A 15,359-nucleotide genomic window follows, 5' to 3' on the forward strand; every position below is an offset into this window, starting at 1 on the left:
TATTGGTAATAAATAAAAAGTATCGCTAAAATCAATAATTATTTATTAAAAGGTATTTTTCCTAGTATTTTTTTCTATTATAAAGTTAAATCTTCAAACAGTGTTCTGCCTCCATCTTATATGTTGATATTTTGTACTAGAACTCTTTTTAAGAAGCACTGCTCTGTGCTTTTTATTAGATACTATTAAAAATTTGAGAAACCCGAAAAAATCCAAAAAAACCCAAAAAACCCGAGAAAAATTGATATCAAAAAACCCGACTTTTATTGGTTTGGTTTGGTTTATAAATTTAATAATCCGACACAAATGGTTTGATTTGATTTGTAAAAAATCCGAACCAACCCGATCCATGTACACTCTTACTCCCAACTTCCAAAATGCAAAAATGGCTTCCTCAGATTCCTTCTCCCAACTTCATTCTCTCCTCATTTTTTTGGGCAAACCTCTTTGCACTATTACAAGAAGTAGGAAGTTGCTAAAGACGTTGAAATTAGCAAACTATTTGGTTTATAATATTTCAGAGGTTCCTTTCTAAACCCAAATGATCAGCTAATTAAATAATACTTATTAATTATAGAAAACAATAAACATATGCAACTGATATGAATTAAATGACTTTATAGCTAATTCTTTAATCAGAAAATGAGAAAAATAGAAAAAATTTCACTTAAAATAAAAAGAAGATATATAACAATTTAACCACAGAAAGATATCACATCACCTCCTCTATGCCTAACTTTATTATAGATATATAAATGGCGCATATGATAATAGAAGCAACTAGAAATTATGATGGTATTAGGGTGGTCTAGAAGTTTTGGTCCTATTGACTCATTTTTTAAAGGGTCAAAAATACCCTCTATTCTAACAATACTGATCCCCACTTGAAATAAAGCAAACTAGGATACAAGAATCAGAAATTTTCAATCAGAGTTCCATCAAATCAGCAGTAGAGAACTATATTTCCCATGGTTAGTAATTTCATTTTGTTCACTACTTAAACCTTGTTGCAAACACAGCTACAGTAAGGAAGTCAGCTAGCGATAAGGACAATACACAAACACACTAAACATTCATTCATTAATATCATCATCCTTCCTAACTTAGATACACCACACTATATAGATCCCTGTAGCAGTTTTCCATTGCCACTGGGGATTCAGACGACTTGCCGAAGTCCTATCTGGGACCACGAGGATAGCTCCTTCCATAAGGAGAATATGACCTAGAACGCTCCCTTCTTGACCTTCCCCCATAAGGCGAGCGCCTAGGAGAATAATCTCGTCCACCTCTATATGGTGAATGCCTTGGAGATCTTCGGTACCCATAGTCCCCACGGTCTCTATACCTACCAAGGTCTCCACGATCACCACGATAACCTTTGAACAAAGCAACCAGTAGTTAAGAACTTCCACAGTTATGCTGAATATGCCATACAAACTTATATAGTATTAGAAACACTCACCGTCACCCCTTGCATTCTTAAGCCCTAGATAGTGACCAGGAGTAGGAGTCCTTGCGCGTTTCCTTCGAGACTGAAAAATACTTATATGTCTCAAAATGGGAGATCTGAACAAAATGTACATTTACATACAGAATTCTAGGATCAAACAATGTAATCACTGTTGTAATAAAGAATGAACACAACATTCTCTCATATGGGCAAAGAAATCAGATTCATTTACTTTTCCTTCAATACTTCATGAATGAGTGGCACAAGCACATGAAAATACCATCTAATTTGTGTAAACAGAGCAGCTTAGTTATTTTTACTAGTTTTATCACAGGAAGGATGGAAGATAGAAACCAATGCCAGGTATCCAATACCATAAAAGCCTGATTAGATTGTTGATAATGACCGTTGATTAGTTGAGAGTTGAAAGAATTTGCTGAAGTAGTATAGTTGTTGGGTAATATAGTTGCTATGTTTAGTTGATCAGATGCATGTGAAAAGCTGTTTTAGCGAGCGATTGATCAAGCTGAGTGAAAATAATGTTGCAAGGGAAGAACTGATCATCTTTGATTGCTGCCAACAAAGCTGACGCAATGTCTTTCTGAATGTAGCCAGAAAATCTCCAAGTTAAGAAGACAGATGTGCAATCAAATAGGAAACAAACGAGTTTCAATAATCAGTATAATAAGCTAACCTTTTCCACTGTAATGTAACGGCCTTCAAGAACCGACTGATTAAGGTGTTTAATGCAACGATTAGCATCCTCCATGCTATCCATCGTTATAAAAGCAAAACCACGAGAAATCCGAGAACGCGGCTCCATGACAAGAAAAACTGATTTCACCTAGTGTACAAAATTTAAAGAAAAGACAGAAGAAATTAAAGTAATCAATACAGGGTAATGGGACACTATTTAGGTCAAGATGACACCATAAATCAATCTGTTGGTTTACACAGCGACCAGACTCTATTATTAATAAACCTGAAGAAAAACACAATATGCATGATTTGGAGGGCAAAAACCTTTCTGTGAGCTAGGAAGAGCTGCAGGAGAGGGAACTGGAGAAGGAAAGAGAAAATAACCTACTAATACATAAACTAAAAATAACCAACCTTTCCCTCCTTTGAGAAATGCTCCTCCAGGTCCCTTTCAGTGACCCTTGTAGACAAACCAGTCACATAAAGTGTGTTTCCTGGATTAGAAACTTCTTCCCTGAAATAAGTCATACAGGAAGACAAAAACAGCTTTAAAAAAAGCCAATCAACAAACAACACGGGCATAACTCCAGGGAATATGCATGTATCACTACAATAACAAATATAAGGCAAAGTTGTACCCAAGGACACTGTCCTAATGATCAATGAAGTGGGTGTTGGTAAAAATCCACCAGAGACAAAAACATTAGGTGATTTCTTCCCATCTGCCTAGTGAGCAGAGTTTAGCAAGTACTTAGTGGACTAGTTAAGGTGCTTGGACACCACTGTTAAAATAAATGCCAAGGTAGAGTAAAGCTGAAGTTCCAACAGACCTGCCACGACTTCTTGACCTTGATCTGGACCTAGATCTTCCCTTTGGCCTTGAATATGACCCAGGTGGCGATCTAGACCTTGATCTAGATCTAGATCTCGACTTTTCTTCCCAAGGAGAAGGAGAGCGTGAATACCTGGACATCCGAAATATATGAAGATCAAACAACTTCAACAATAAACAAGATACAACAACAACAAACCCAGTATAGTCCCACCATGTGGGGTCTGGGGAGGGTAGAGTGTACGCAGACTTAACCCCCACCTTGAAGGTAGGGCGGCTGTTTCCGAAAGACCTTCGGCTTAAGAGAGAAGAACAAGGGAAGAGAAACAAGGAAAACAAAATATATTGACATAAAAAAACATGTATTAAAAGGGACCCTTAAAATAATGGAGTCATCTTTTTGCAGGTGAAATTCATACAAATCATAAAGCATGAAAAGAGTTGATACGTATATTAAAATACGTAATTTTTATATATTAACTCAATGCTTGTAATACGTTTCTAGAGAGCTCGGAATGAATCTTAGAATTATACTTAGAAAAGGAAATGACACTCCAAACAACAGCAGTATGATTGGATAAATGTAAATAATTCAAAAATATCATGTTCCAGCAATTACGCCTACAGTTTGGCCAAAAACCTCAAAATATAGCTTGAAGTGTATTTCCGTTAGTCTTCCACCACCCAACGAAACCAGTTACTCACCATGAAATAACACGATTTGACCCCATACTTATAAATTATAATTATTGAAAATACAGAATTTGAGTAAGCTTCTAACAACTTTTTACTGTTCACTTTAAGTTTCTAAAACTCAACATGAGTCCGGAAAAAAAATTGCAATGTTTATAGTCGACATAAAAAGTGGAACATCAAAGTATAAACTAAGGGAGTGGACAATTACAAATCTGAACTTTCCGGAGGGAGTAGGATAGTTATTCTATGAACACTTAAAAGTGCCGAATGGGATTTTGTCTTTTTTTATATGGCCTTGGGCAACCCTCACTAAATGAGCTAGCTTTTGCAATTAAGTTAGGTCCAAGGTCCATTTTCTTATCATGGTAAAAGAGTCAAACCCACCACTGGTATTGTGATTTTAAATGTTTGATCTTTAAGTTATGTTATCCACAAAATAATAAGCAATAGAGACTTATGTCACATTTTAAAGCTAACTTAACCTTTTACACTTACGTGTCAAACCAATTTATGGGATTAAACAACAACAAACCTGGTGTAATTTGTTCTTGCTACTGCTTATTTCTGCATTTCCTTATCCTAGCAGCTTGGATATGCTTTATTTTACGCCGAGGGTCTATCGGAACCAACATCTCTATCTCTACGTGCATGCTAAAATTTATGGGACTAAAAATCATAAATTAAATCCTTTTTGGGACTCATAGCATGTTTAAATTTTTTGTGGTAAATGTGTGTGCATATATATATATATATATATATATATATATATATGTGTGTGTGTGTGTGACAAATAGTGATGGACGAAATATATATATTTTTTTATTTATTTTTTATATAGGAATGGGTGAATATATATATATATATATATTTCCGCTCATTCCTATTAAAAAAAATAATATAACATTCGCCCATCACTATTTGTCATATATATATATATATATATATATTTCCGCCCATTCCTATATAAAAAAATAAAAATATATATAATAATAAATATAACATTCGCTCATCACCATTTGTCATATATATATATATATACTTCCGTCCATTCATATTAAAAAAATACTAATAAATATAACATTCGTCCATCACCATTTGTCATATATATAATTCCGTTCACTCCGCATTATTTTATTTTTCTGTCCATCCCGCATTATTTTATTTATCCGTCCATCCCGTATTATTTTATTCATCTACCCATTCCGCATTATTTTATTCATCTACCCATTCCGCATTATTTTATTCATCCGTCATTCCCTATTATTTATTTCATCCGCATATCCCTATATCTAGGAGGGAGGAGGAAAACGGGGACAGAAGACTAAAAAAAAATCTTTACGCTCTGATTTTGAATATTTCTTGAAAATAATTTTAGAATTTTCTCTCTATCGTACTTGACTTTGCTTGAAGAGTAAGGGTAGATTCGTGACCAAATCATTCTTGTTCATTGCCGTGCAACAGATAATAATCACTCCATGTTCCTCTGTTTTCGTTGTCATTATGATAAAATATTGTCTCTGCTCACTCAATGTTTTAAAATTTATTTGGGTTTAGCTCTAGTCTTTCACATGCCCAAAGTTGTGTTTATTCCACGTTTTTGCCGTCACGAGCTTAAATATTGATGATTTCGTTTTAAAAATAAATATTCACGTGAAATCAGTTTCTTTCCAATTTGCTAATTTATTCAATATCTTTATATGTGGAAGAAACTTTCAATTCATGTGTTTCTTAAAAAAAATAAAAAAACATGTCATCTTATCACTTCACTTGGATCTATACCACAGCGGTGTTGCCAAGCTGTTATACCCCATTTTAACTCGAGGTCAAACGGTGTACAACATATTGGTTATTCCTAAATTATTTAATTTAAGGAGTCGCCACCTAATTATTCCAAGTGAAGTCATAAGATGACATGTTTTTTTTTAAGGAACACCTGAATTGAAAGTTTCTTCCACATATAAAAATATTGAATAAATTAGCAAATTGGAAAGAAACTGATTTCACGTGAATATTTATTTGTAAAACGAAATTATCAATATTTAAGCTCGTGACGGCAAAAAAGTGGAATAAACACAACTTTGGGCATCTAAAAGACCAGGGCTAGACCCAAATAAATTTTAAAACATTGCTTTTAGTATAGCTAAAGTGAGCAGAGACAACATTTTATCATAATGACAACGAAAACAGAGGAACATGGAGTGATTATTACCCGTTGCAGGGCAGTGAACGAAATTTATTCAGTCACGAATCTACCCTTACTCTTCAAGCAAAGTCAAGTACGATAGAGAGAATTCTAAATTTCTTTTCAAGAAATATTCAAAATCAGAGCGTAAGGCTTTTTTTTAAGTCTTCTGTCCCCGTTTTCCTCCTTCCTAGATATAGGAATATGCGGATGAAATAAATAATAGGGAATAGCGGATGAATAAAATAATGCAAAATGGGCAGATGAATAAAATAATACGAGATGGGCGGATAAATAAAATAATGCAGGATGGACAGAAAAATAAAATAATGTGGAATGAACGAAAACATATATATATATATATATATATATATATATTCGCCCATTCCTATTAAAAAAATAAAAAATAAAATAATAATAATAATAAATATAACATTTGCATATATATATATGACAAATGGTGATGGGCGAATGTTATATTTATTATTATATATCTTTTTATTTTTTTATATAGGAATGAGCGGAAATATATATATATATATGACAAATAGTGATGGGCGAATGTTATATTATTATTTTTTTAAATAAGAATGGGCGGAAATATATATATGACAAATAGTGATGGGCGAATATTATATTTATTATTATTATTATATATATATATATATATTTTATATATATATAGAGAGAGAGACTTGGTTAAAGTTTTTGAAGCTTTGATCAAAATATTCAAACATGTAAAATTTAGAAAATTGTGAAAGGTATGTGACTTTAAGTATTTTCACTTTATTGAAGAAAGGTAGTAAGGTGCAACGAAAAAGCAAATAATTGAATTGAAAAAGGCATTAAAATACAACAAGAAGTGTGTTAAACAAATTGCCCCGAGGCTTTGCTCTAGTTGGTAATAGTGTGGCACGTGATGGAGTACAGAGGGCTGAAAGCATATGTTTTTTAAGCAAATAAACCAAAAGGGCAACTTCTTTCTGGTACAAACCAAAAGGGCTATTTTGCTAAATAGTATGCGACATGTTTAAGTTTTGCCTAACACCCTTTAGTTCATGGGCCCCAATTTATTTTTAAAAATTGGATTTCACATATCAGTATGCAAACTAAAATGTTTCTTTCTTTTGTAATTTGCATTCTGAAATGGAAAAGTTTCCAGTTTTTGTTGTTCACTTGGCATTATGCGAAACACCCTATTTTCTTTCTGAAAAATGCCTGATTGGTGCAGATTTTGGGCGAAATGCCCCAATATTTTATCTCTCCTTCTTCCCCGTCTAGTGCTTAGGCAAAATAGTAGCCATTTTCAAACTTAACCTAAATTTTCCTTCCTTCTAAACTCAGTCCAACTCCAATTAATATGATTACAAGTCTCCTGGAGTGGACAAATGAGGAGAGGTACTACAATGGGTGGAGTTATACTCCAAGCAGTGCGATAATGAGGTGTTATGTCGATGGTATGGTCTTCCGATTGTCCAAGCAGTACCAGCACCACCAAACGAACTACCTAAGAACTATCTAAAAAAAGATTTGGAGTAAGTTTAGAAGGTTGGGAAGGAAAAAAAATTTGGGTGAAGTTTGAAAATGGATATTGCTTTGCCAGCGCAGTAGCCAAGGAAGAAGAAGAGATAAAGTATAGGGGCATTTCACCTAACTAAGCACCAATCTAGCATTTTTTTTTAAATGATAATAGAGCATTTTGCAAAATGCCAGGCGAACTGGAAAAAAAAGAAGAAAAAATGAATACTTTTCGAACTTCGGAATGCGAATTACAAACAAAAACAAAAAAATCAGAGCCCCAAACTGAACGGTTTCAAGTAAAACTTTAACATTTCGCATATTGTTAAGCAAAATGAGTCTTTTGAGTTGTCCCAGAAAGAAGGCGCCCTTTTAATTTATTTGTTTAAGAAACGTGCCCTTCCCTGTGGAATTCAGATACATAAGGAGAGAAAGGTAGAGGATTATACACAAAGTTTAGAATTTTGCACCAAACAGCTCTTGGGGATTTTTCAGTTATCAAAAAATAGAAGTATGTTAACCGAGTTCAAAATCATTATTCGTTTTCTGAATGAGATGGAAAGAAACATTTCTAACTAACTTAAACTTAATGGCTGATTTTCTTACACCATTTCAAATTGTACAAATACACTTCAAACCCAACAAGTGGGGGCTATATGGATCCTGCTGTCTATGTAACTCCATCTAAGCCCCTCTCTGTCCAATACTATCAAAATTTGTTTCACTAGCACTAGAAGTTCTCCACATTTCTACTGATATATGAACCCTAACAAACCTAAAAGACTACGAGCAAACATTCAACCTAAAACTTAATCCTAACTAACTGATATCACCTTTATAGACATTTTTCTTTCATTGAACCACACTTTTCCTAGACTCCAAGAAATATCTTCCGGCCAAGTTTCTTTTACATATGATTTTAAGGTTCCGCAGCTATAAACTGCCAACTGGTGCATCTGGAGGTCAGTAAGGATATGACCAAATCATCTAAAGCAACAGTCTCCCATTTTATCTTCTATGTGTGTTAATAGAACGTTCTGAGGAGTATGATTACTTTTAATCTTGTATCACCACATATCCATCCCAGCATTCACTACAACACTCACCTTGTGGATATGTTAGAATTCAGAGGCCTGACATCCACTCCTACATTGTTGGTCTTACAACCATTCTATGGAACTTACCTTTGCTTTGGTAAGCATATGAACAAAACATTGAGAAAGTGCAATTAAGTGAGATATATAGAGTAAAGCATATGAAGTAAAACACTTTTCTTGAGCCGAGGGTCTATCGGAAGCAATTTCTCTAACCCGCGTGCACCCCACCCTAACTAGATCCCACTTGTGGGATCACGCGCTAGTTAATCAGATGCCATCCGAGTCGCCACCAATCATGAATCATGATGGGGGGATTGGTCTGAGTATCTTCTCTCTCCTCTCATCTTCCAACGGTAAGTACCTCCCCCCACCCCATTCCACCTACCCCCAGGCCACCACCTCCCCAGGCGGCCATCGGCGAAGAGTATTTCCGGCCAGATCTCTCTCTCCCCTCTGTTCTCTCTCTTCATCTCTTCTTTCCTTCTTCTTTGTGTTTTTTTTTCCCTCTTTGACTGCAATCGGAAACCCCCCACCAGTGGATTTCCGGGCAGTTTCTGCATAGGTATTTCGGCAGTTTCCGGCGAGTGAACAGGTTTTATTTACTTGGAGTTGGTACCTCCAATAGCCCATTTCCTATATTTTAGCCTTATAAATTTTGCTTGCTCCGCCTAATTAATTACATATCTCACTGCTATTAGACTATTGCTAACCTGTGCTCTACTATTGATTCTTCGTTTATCTTAGATTATCCTTTTACTAGCATATATCTGTTGTTCTGGCTTTAGTGAGCGATGATAGACTAGGGTCATGTTCTCGGCTGGGATCGAGGGACAGGGTTGGGGGGGCTGAGAGAGCTTCTGGATTGAGAGTAGGGTCTTGGAATATTGGGATTTTATCGGAAAAGTCCATAGAGTTAGTTAAGATTCTTAAGAAGAGGAAGATTAATATAGCTTGCGTCCAAGAGACTAAATGGGTAGGACCTAAAGCTAAGAAGGTGGACGGGTACAAACTTTGGTTCTCGGGCAAGTCGAGGTATAAGAATGGGGTAGGGATCTTAGTAGATAGCGAACTTAGGGATCAGGTGGTAGAGGTTAGGAGGATCAATGATAGGATGATGACGATTAAGTTAGTCGTTGGAGGGCTCACATTGAACATTATTAGTGTCTACACGCCACAAGTGGGGTTGGACGAAGAGATAAAAAAGGCGTTTTGGGGAGGACTTGGACAAAGTGGTGGCCAGTATACTGAGAAGCTATTCATAGGAGGAGATTTTAATGGGCACATTGGGTCTGTTTCGACGGGCTATGACGAGGTGCATGGAGGATTTGGCTGCGGGTGCAGGAATGGTGGAGGAGCCTCACTCCTGGATTTTGCAAAAGCTTTTGGATTAATGGTGGCCAACTCCAGTTTTTCGAAGAAGGAGGAACACTTGGTAACCTTCCGTAGCTCGAAGGCAGCGACGCAAATAGACTCTTTGCTCCTTAGAAAAGATGATAAAAACCTCTGTAAGGACTGCAAGGTCATACCAAGTGAGAATCTTACGACCCAACATAAGTTATTGGTCATGGATTTGGAGATAAGAAGGAAGAAGAAGAAGAGGGTAGTAGATGACCACCCGAGGATTAGGTGGGGTCGTTTGACTCCGTCTAGTGCCCTAGAGATTGGGGAGAAGCTAACGGCTATGGAGGTGTGGGATAATAGGGGGGATGCAAGCAGTATATGGGATAGGACAGCTAGCTGCATTAGGAAAGCAGCTAGAGAGGTATAGGGGGTCTCACGAGGCCGCCGTGGAAGGTACCGAGGGGATTGGTGGTGGAATGGAGAAGTCCAGGGAAAGATAGAAGCAAAGAAGCAGGCATATGTGAAGTTGGTAGATAGCAAGGATGATGAAGAGAAGCGGACGAATAGGGAAAAGTATAAGATGGCGAGTAAGGAAGCGAAAATGGCAGTTTCGGCGGCTAAAACGGCAGCCTTTGAACGCCTTTATGCTGAACTAGAGGTGAGAGGTGGGGATAAGAAGCTATTTAAGCTCGCCAAGGCGCGAGAGAGGAAAACACGTGACTTGGATCAAGTGAAGTACATCAAGGACGAGGATGGCCAAGTGCTGGTACAGGAATCCCATATCAGACAGAGATAGCAGTCATACTTTCACAAACTCTTGAACGAAGGAGGGGACAGAGACTTTGTGTTGGGAGACTTGGAGCACTTGGATAGGCGTCGCGATTTTAGGTATTGTAGGAGGATAATGGTGGAGAAGGTTAAGGGAGCTGTTCGTAGGATGTGCAGGGAAGAGCGACCGTACCTGACGAGATCCCTAGGAAATTTTGAAAGAATGCAAGTAGGGTAGGATTGGAGTGGCTGACTGCGTTGTTTAATGTCATTTTCAAGACATCGAAGATGCCGGAAGAATAGAGGTGGAGTACAATGATTCCCGTGTACAAGAACAAGGGAGACATTCAAAGCTGCAACAATTACAGAGGTATCAAGCTGCTAAGCCACACTATGAAAGTGTTGGAAAGGGTGATGGAAATGAGGGTAAGGAGAAGTGTGTCTATTTCAGAGAACTAGTTTGGATTCATGCCGGGGCGCTCGACTACAGAAGCCATTCATATTGTAAGGAGATTGGTGGAGCAGTATAGGGAGCGGAAGAGGGACTTACACATGATATTCATCGACCTAGAAAAGGCCTACGACAAAGTGCCAAGAGAAGTCCTATGGAGATGCTTGGAGGCGAGAGGTGTACCTGTGGCGTACATTAGAGCGATTAAAGACATGTATGATGGAGCAAAGACCAGGGTCAGGACAGTAGGAGGAGACTCGGAACACTTTCCTGTTATGATGGGGTTACACCAAGGATCAACTCTTAGTCCGTTTCTATTCGCCCTGGTGATGGATCAATTGACGAGACAAATACAAGGTGAGGTGTTTTGGTGTATGTTGTTCGCAGATGACATAGTCCTGATTGACGAGACTCGCAACAGAGTTAATGATAAGCTAGAGGGCTGGAGACAGACGTTGAAGTCTAAAGGATTTAAATTGAGTAGGACCAAGACAAAATACTTGGAGTGCAGGTTCAGTGGCTTGCCACGTGAGGCGGACGGGGAAGTGAGGCTTGGTGCCCAGGCCATTCAAAAGAAAAAAAGCTTCAAGTATCTTGGGTCTATTATACAGGAAGATGGGGATATCGATGACGATGTTTCACATCGTATTGGTGCAGGGTGGTTGAAATGGAGACTCGCCTCCGGAATGCTGTGTGACAAGAAAGTGCCACCAAAACTCAAAGGCAAGTTCTACAAAGTGGTGGTTAGACCAACTTTATTATACGAGACGGAGTGTTGGCCAATCAAGAAACTTCATGTTCAGAAGATGAAAGTCGCGAAAAGGCGAATGTTGCGGTGGATGTGTGGGCACACTAGGATGGATAGAATCAGAAATAAAGATATCCGAGACAAGGTAGGAGTGGCATCGGTGGAGGACAAGATGCGAAAAGCGAGACTGAGATGGTTTGAGCATGTGAAGAGGAGAGACACAAATGCTCCAGTGCGGAGGTGCGAGAGATTTGCTATGGATGGTTTCAGGAGGGGCAAAGGGAGGCCGAAGAAGTATTGGAAAGAGGTGATTAGACATGATATGGCACAGTTGCAGCTCACCGAGGACATGCCCTTAGATAGGACGTTGTGGAGGACTAAAATTAAGATAGTAGGCTAGGTGACTTATCTATCTACCATAGTAATCGTAGTTTTGCTCATTTGTTTATTAACTTTGGATTTCTGCATTTGATTACTGCTTACATTTGCGGGTCGGGTATATTTTGGTTATCCTATTCATCTATAGTAGTGAATGTTTCTTTCTCTCTGATCTGTCCCTGACTTTCTCGCTCTTAGTACGCATATTTTTATATTGTTTTCGATATGCTTGGTTTTATCTAACTTTGGCTTTTGTTTTCCTTATTTCTTCTCTCTTGTTCTTCTCTCTTAAACCGGGGTCTTTCGAAAACAGTCACCCTACCTTTCAAGGTGGGTGTTAGGTCTGTGTACACTCTACCCTCCCCAGACCCCACATAGTGGGATTATACTGGGCTTGTTGTTGTTGTTATATAGTTGTATATAAAGTAAAGTCTGTCGATTGGCTCTGTCTGAATGCATATTTTCTTAGTCAACTTTTTTCTTCAAAAAACGTATAGATTTATGTCAAAATTGAAACTATAATCATCCAATAGCTTATTCAAATGGTCCCAGCTGCATATATTCCTCCACTATAGCACATAACCAACGAGATCTATCTCCCACAAGAGTCATACACAAGTTAACCTAAACATTCGATCATTAAGGACTAGTCAAAACCCGTAACGTACAACAAAGAAATACAAGTACCAATTTTTAAGAGCAAGATGCTTCAACAAATACAAAAATGAAATGTATAATTGGCGATAGAAACAAAGACGAACCTTTTGCGAGGAGAATGAGCCTGCAAGGAATCGAAAGTAAGATCAATTGGCAACAATCAGATGAAAAGGGATCAATGCATAAAACAAAGACTGACACACGCAAAGAGATGCATTGGCAGGTAAGAAGAGAGGGAGCTCACCATTTCCCAGGATGCGAGGAAGCCCTAAATCGCCAAAACGGGGAAGAAAACGATTTTGCTGCCAGAAGCTTCTTAGGGGAAAGGGATGTGATGTGATGTGATGTGATGTAGTAATTATGCTCTAGATTCGTAACATATACAAGATAGTTAGGTGAAACACGTTAAATTACATATACACCCTTATGAATCGTTTGGTAGCCAAATAAATTGGGATAAGCTTTAAATATATACAATAAATTAACTAGTTTACAATAAATATAATTATATTTTTATTTATATTTAAAATAGTTAAAAGTCATAAAAAAAGATATACTGATTTTACAATATAGCTTACATATATATTATGATGCACTCAAAATGTTGAATATCGTTTAACTACACATGAAGTATACATACAACTAACTATTCAATCTCGATCAACTCAAAATTACCTAAAAATAGTCTCAAATTATAAATATAAAATTCTCTTGATGTTTCGAGTTTTTTTATATATAATTCACTCAAAATGATTCACCTTTCGATATATCAAATGTTAAAAAAAGATGAAGAAGGGGACCTTAAGAATGGCAAAGCAGAAGAAGTCGAAGACAAAAAAGGTGGAGGAGTAAGAAGGGAAGATGGTCTGATATACCCCTCAACTTTGTCATGTAGAATTGATATATGTCTCGTTATGAAAGTAATTCATATATACCCCTACTGTTACATAAATGGCTCACATATACCCCCACAAATAGCTCACAAAGCTAGTCATATTAAGTAATTATTAAAATTTGGGCTAAAAACTGGCAAATTAAGTTTATGGGCTGATATTTTGTATAATTTGTCCAATAGATTATTTATTTATTAATTTATATATAATTTATACGACGTTTGGTAGATAGATAAGAAATAAATTATTCATGAATAAAAAAGTAATATGATGTATGGTTGACAATTTAAACACCCACATAAATCATACATATATAAGTTATGAAAAAATGTATATATTATTGTATAGTATAGAACCACGAATAACTAATTCATACATTACTAATACTTGCATAACTCTAATCAGCTACCAAACGTCCTGAATTATTTGCTAAGTCGGGTGACAAGGACTCATGGGATTATCTTTCTCCACCTTTTCTGTGTGATTTTCTCATCATTTTAGTACAAATTAGTTTCGTGTATGTGTTTTGTACATGTATTTGGTCCAATGAGGGTATACGTACACCAAGTAACTTTTTAATTTTTTTTTTTGTATATATAAATAGATAAACTAAAAAAAAATTATATATTTAATTATGCACCTTCATTTTCAAAATGTGCTTGGGTGCATTGGTCAAAGATATGACTTTGCAACTCAAGGGTAATATTTTTTCTTTTAAGGCAGGCCAAGGGTTTTTCCACCTATCCTCCCCCACCTGTGTCTATTCAAACAAAAAACAAATAAAATCTAGCCACCTCATCTGCCCCCACGACCCCACCTATTTCCTTACTTAAATTAAAAATAAATAAAATCTCTAAAGGCCAGCACAATTCTAAACAAAGTATATAATTTTTTCCTCATAATTCAATTCACTGCTAAGAAACCACAAGAATTATTCTTCACTGCAGAAGTAAAATTGGAGTCCTATTATTTTGTAAGACTCATCAGTCACCGTACATGAAGGATAAATCAGGTTTTACTCTTATTCAATTATTTTTTCTCTTATTTCATTGTTTTTATTTTATTTATATTTATTACAGATTTATAAAAGGAGTGTGATTCCTTCATTATATATTATTTTTGTTGTTTTATGGTAGGAGGGGTGTGAATGTGATTCCACGATTGAAATAGTTGTGTCTATTTATTTATTTTGTGATTTGTGAAGGTGTGATTCCTCTATCACTATATTTTGTTTTTGTTGTGCTGTGAAAGGAAGGGTGTCATTCTAACATTCCCCTATTAATAATGTTATATTTATTTATAGTTTGATGAAATTTTATTTGTAGGATTTTGTTGTTGATTCTTTTGAATTGAAATGGAGAGATATTTGAAGAAATATAATTCTTCTCAATCAAGTTCTAGTTTTAGAGACAATTCTCATTGTCTTATAGATGAGTTTGATTTGCAGTCACTTAAACTCGATCTTGGAGAAAGAATATCAATTGATAAATATATCCCTAGAATACGGTATGAAGTGAGAAGACACTATATTGAACAAGAGCCTTGCCAATCGGATAATACTGAATTTCCTCCAACTTGATTTGGAAAAAAATGCGTCGATTTAATTCTACATGGTTTAAGAGTTCGTATTCTAGGTGGATGGAGTA

The 15,359-nt window shown here is 36.4% G+C and overlaps 1 pseudogene across 1 annotated transcript; it reads right to left on the bottom strand.

The window, feature by feature from the left end:
- Positions 1-933: 933 nt before the first annotated feature.
- Positions 934-13,188, bottom strand: LOC129872934 (serine/arginine-rich splicing factor SR45a-like; annotated as a pseudogene). Its single transcript, XR_008762619.1, has 7 exons — positions 13,065-13,188; positions 12,925-12,944; positions 2,983-3,117; positions 2,567-2,666; positions 2,148-2,297; positions 1,466-1,535; positions 934-1,379 (listed from the first exon to the last, which is right to left on the bottom strand). The product of XR_008762619.1 is annotated as a serine/arginine-rich splicing factor SR45a-like (transcript).
- Positions 13,189-15,359: the final 2,171 nt, after the last annotated feature.

Source organism: Solanum dulcamara, chromosome 11 (genome assembly GCF_947179165.1).
Source record: "Solanum dulcamara chromosome 11, daSolDulc1.2, whole genome shotgun sequence".
Taxonomy (NCBI): domain Eukaryota; kingdom Viridiplantae; phylum Streptophyta; class Magnoliopsida; order Solanales; family Solanaceae; genus Solanum; species Solanum dulcamara.